Consider the following 5,219-nt stretch of genomic DNA (forward strand, 5'->3'; position numbering starts at 1 on the left):
CCCCCGCCCCACCCCCCATTAGGTCTCATGATGTTCCTCTAGCCCGAGATGCCCTCCCCACCACGCTCAGTACCTAAATTCTCTAAGTGAAGGTTCAAGTCTCACCTCCCCCCAGAAGTCTTCCCTGATTCCGACTACCTCTCAGCTGGGATCTGGTTTGATTATTATTTTTTTTTTTTTTTACCTGAAAGGAAAGTCTTTCAGGAAAGCCATGTGGTCAGCTTCCTTTTTCTTCCCACGGTCCTCTTGCTTCATGTTGTCACTCAGGTTTCTGACTATGCTGCCAGTGACGGCATTGCTACAAAGACCGGGAGGTGAAAAGGAGATGCATATGGTTACCTCGAGGTCTCTTTTTTTGTTGTTTTGTTCTTGTGTTTCATTTAGCCGGGTAGGCAGCGGCCTTACTAGGGTCTGAAAAACCTTCACCCACAGAAAATTCACCCTGAAGCTACTCCCAGACATTTTGTTTGTTTGTTTGTTTTCCCTAAGCATTTGTGGAAGGAGAAACAAAATCCACCTGTGGGGCCAGCAGGTGGTATGGTGGTTGAGGTGCTGCACACTCTCACATGGCTGACCATGGCTCGAATCCTGGACCTGGTGGCTTGCTTTCTCACTTTCCCCCTCTCTATCTCTCTCTAGTCAAATTAAAAGGAATTTGGGGAGAAAAAAAAAGGAATTTGGGACCAGCAGTTAACATAATGGCTATGTCGCTGGACTCCCACGTAGTCACGCGTCCCGCACCTGGTGGCTTAAACTCACGTCGGGCGCGTGTGCGTGCGTGCCCAAGATCCCGAGAGGAGAATGGAGGAGAAGGGATTGTGGTGTGGCCATCCCCCTGGGGGGTGATTTCTCGCTTTTTGTCTCTCTGTCTCTCTCTGTCTGTCTGGCGAGCGCATGCACCCTATAGCAAAAACCTCTCCAAAAAAAAAAAGTAAAGAAAAATAATTAAAATGAATTTTTAAAATTAAATAAATAATTCTCTCTTTTTTAAAATCTACTGGGCATGCTTATGCCCATGCATTACCTCTGACTTCCCTCCCCCTGATCTACTTCACCTCCACCTCCACTCTCCTCCTGCCCCCAGTCCCCCCATACACCATTACAGCTAGAAAGAGACAGTCCATTCTCTGGATTTCAGGACCTTCAAGCAGAGAAGTATTGGATGACAAGATTCCACTGGCCCAGAGACAGGGCCACCTCATGCCACCATTGGCAAAATGCTGGCCATTGAACAGTCACCTTAATCTTTGAGGAGTGACATTAGGCATAGGACTCCCCTACCAGACCACGGAGGATTGAGCCCCTCCCTGCTCCAGGAACTTGAAGCTGCTGGGCGAGGAGGAGTAATGTCTTAGCTCTTAAAAAGGCCTTGGCTGGGAACAGCAGATGGCATAAGGATTACATCGCTAGACTCCCACATAGTTGACCCATGGTTCAAGTCCTGGACCCAGTGGCTTCAAACTCACGCCCAGTGTGTGTGTGTGTGTGTGTGTGTGTGTGAATGTGTGTGTGTGTGTGTGTGTGTGCATGTGTGTGTGTTCATGATCGATTGTGGTTCGGCCATGCGCCCTGGGGGGTGATTTCTCATTTTCTGTTTTTCTGTCTCTCTGTCTCCAGTGAGTGCACGTGCCCTATAACAAAAAAACTCTCTCTAAATAAAAAAGGCCTAGGCCAAATGCTCTTCCAGAGCCTGTTGGTAAAGGAACCAAAATTGCACTGTAACTCTTTTTTTTTTTTTTTTTTTTTTTGAAGGGGGTTTTTTTTTTTTTGTTTTTGTTTTTTTTTTTTTGTGCATAATGTATACAGCACGTGCGCTCACCAGACAGACAGAGAGAGACAGAGAAGCAGAAAGCGAGAAATCACACCCCTCCACCCCGGGCGTGAGTTTAAGCCACCGGGTCTGGGACGCGAACCGCCGACTAAGTGGGAGTCCAGCGACATAGCCATTATGCTAACTGCTGGTCCCCTGCACTGTAACTCTCCTAGTGCTACAGGACCCTCCAGCTGGGGCTGAAACGAGCTACACATGCTTCCAGCTCGGCCCTAACTGTGTCTTGTGTTCTCACGCCCCAGCCATGGAGGCAGCGGCAGGACGGCTACTGTGGTCCACTGTTCAGACGGGAGAGCAGAGGCCTCGAGGGATGCCCTAACTTGCCCAACGTTCCTGCAGGAAGAGACATTCCTTTCCAGATCTGAGGACTTCTTGAGCCCTGAGCGTGTCCCAGTCCCCTCTGCTGGGATTCCCAGCACCGAGGAGTTCCAACAGAGCTTCTGGGAACGGAGGTGAAGTTAGAAAGGGCCGATCCTTTCTGTCCCTCCAGCTGCTCTCACCGAGGCTTCAGGGGTGGCATCTTCCTTTCCCTCCGTCTCTTCTTGCTGAGGGCCCGCGGCTCGCACACGCCCCGCCCCTGCGCCCCGCCCCTGCGCCCCGCCCTGCTTCCCAAAGGCCTTTGGAGACGAGCCCTGGGCTGGGCTGCTGTCTTCCCTGAACTAACTCGGGGACAGGGAAGAGTTCTTAGGCCTGGCCCTTCCGATCCAGGAAGGCCGAAAGTCTGGACTGTCCACACCGGCTGCTAAGGGAGGGTTTCTCAGGAGGAGGCCGTGCTAAGTCCCAACGCTGGCCCGAGCTGCTGCTGCCAGAGCTCTGGACTCCCCCTGGCCCTAGTTAAAAGGCCTCTGTCTCCCTACCTATATGAAAGTGCACCCCTTGACCCTTGAAAGGAGGAGCTTGCGTTGATTCACCCACCTTCTGCCTCATACCCCTTTCACCCACAGAGATTTGTATCATGGGGGTTGGGTGGTGGGGAAAAGATTCATCGTACAGGTTGGATCAGGATTCAGACTCGCCGGGGTTGGGGACATTGGTCTGTATATGGAGGTTAGGGCTCCATTGTGGTGTGGATGAAGATGAGGATGCAGTAGGACCAGGATTAGAAGACAGGGCGGCTGTCTTTGGGGTGTTCTATTCAAGAATGTATAGACATAGGACCAGTCCATGGAGTGGTGGTTAGAGCTGCCGGATCCCACCTGGCTGATAGTACAGTTTGAGTCCTGGACCCAACAAGTTGAAACCATGCCAGGTTCGTGTGCATGCCCCAAATCCTGAAAAGGACAGGTGGAGGAGGAGGGACTGTGTTGTGCCCATCCCCCGTGGGGTGGTTCTTTCTCACATTTCCTCTCTCTGTGTTTCTCTCTCTGGAGGGTACATGTGCTCTCTGACAAAATTAAAACATAAAATAAACGGACCAGCAGTTGGAGTTATGGCTATGTTGCTGGACTCCCACGTAGTCGACCGCGGTTCATGTCCCGGACCCAGTGGCTTAAACTCACGCCGGGCGCGTGTGCGTGCGTGCCCAAGATCCTGAGAGGAGAATGGAGGAGAAGGGATTGTGACATGGCCATCCCCCCTGGGGGGTGACTTCTCGCTTTCTGTCTCTCTGTCTCTGTCTTTCTGGACAGTGCACGCGCCCTATAGCAAAACAAAACAAAACAAAACAAAAAAGAAAAGAACAGAAAAGAGAAACAAACAAAAACAAACAAACAAACAAAAAGCTCTCAAAAAAATAAATAAAAAGTTTAGTCATAGTCCCAGTCAGGAACTGGGTTTAACTAGAATCCTTTCATCTTTTTTTTTTTTTTTTAATTTGCTATAGTGCATGTGCACTTGCTAGAGAGAGACGGGGGTGTGGGGTGAGAGCAAATCCCAGGGGGATGACCACACACCACAATCCCTTCTGCTCCATTCTCCTCTCAGCTTTTCGGCCACACGTGCCCAGCATGTGTTTCAAGCCACAGGGTCCAGGTCTTGAACCACTGAGTCAGCCATGCGGAATTCATTGGCCTTAACCATCATACCATTTGGCTGGCCCACTTATTTATGTTCTCTTTCTTTAATTTTGCTATAGGGTGTGCGTACTCACTGGAAAGAGAGAGAGAGCCCCCAAGGAGGATGGTCATGCTGCAATCCCTTCTCCTCCAGGTCTCCCTCCTATCGGGATTTTGGAAATGTATGTGCACACTTATGACACATAGCTCAAGCCACCAGGATTTGAACAATGCAGTCCAGCATGTGGGACCCAGCCTCTTTAACTACCATCCATGCCACCAATTGGTTTGGGATCGTTTTTTCTATGAGGCAGTGAGGGGTCCTTGAAGTCAGCCACGGGGGCCTTGACTTCTAGTCCTGGCTCTGACACTAATTTTCTGCATGGCTTTAAGAAAAGCACTCCTTCTCTGATCTTCAGTTTTCTCATCTAGACGGTGGGGGAATGAGTGTGAAGCTCTAAGGCCCCATCTAGTTCTGAAAATACAGTATTTCAGCTCTATGGAAATATAATAAAAGCTGTTCTATAGGTCTCGCAGGGTTAAAAAGAAGATAATATAAGAGAAAGGAATCTGAAAAAATCCAAAGTAATAAAGAGGGATGAAAGACTATTTTCCTCCATTAAATATTATGAAAGTAATACACGCTCATTTTAGAAGTTTTGAAAATACAAGAAACTATAAAGGTCATAAAACTCACTTGTACTCTACGAAATAGAAGTCACCACCATTAATGTTCCAGTATTTTATTTACATTGATTACATTTTCAAAATGAAAATAGAATCATACCATATAGAACTGCTTTGTAACCAGCATTTCTCATATGAAACATACATTGTGCTTTTCAGTGTCACTAACTATCCTTTGAAAACATGATTTTTTAGTTTTGAAAAATTTTTATAGAGATTTTTTTTTTTTGTCTTAGGGAGCATGTGCTCACCAGAGAAAGAGACAAGAGACAGTGAAAAGGAAAGTGAGAAATCACACACACCCCGCATCTTGAGATCATGGCCACGCTGCAATTCCTTCTCTTCCATTCTCTTCCCAGGACCTTGGGCATGAACGCACACCTGCCCGGCGTGAGTTTCAAGCCACCAGGTCTGGGACTCAAACTACATTTGGCTATGTCAGAGTCCAGTGACCTAATCACCACACTACCTGCTGGTCCCCAAGCCATAATATCTTTACCCAATCTTTTGTTGGTACTTATATTATTTACCCTTTTCCCGCTATTTTATAATTTCTTATGAACATCCTTTATGCATATCTGATTTTAAAAACGACTGGATCAAGAGGTAAGCATATTAAATTTTTTGGTGAAAATTTTCAAACATATATAAAAGTATATCAAATAAACCCCAGTCTTAATTAATCTACATCCTCATCCATTTCCCCA

Source organism: Tupaia chinensis, unplaced genomic scaffold, assembly GCF_000334495.1.
Source record: "Tupaia chinensis unplaced genomic scaffold, TupChi_1.0 Scaffold144058_1, whole genome shotgun sequence".
NCBI lineage: Eukaryota > Metazoa > Chordata > Mammalia > Scandentia > Tupaiidae > Tupaia > Tupaia belangeri.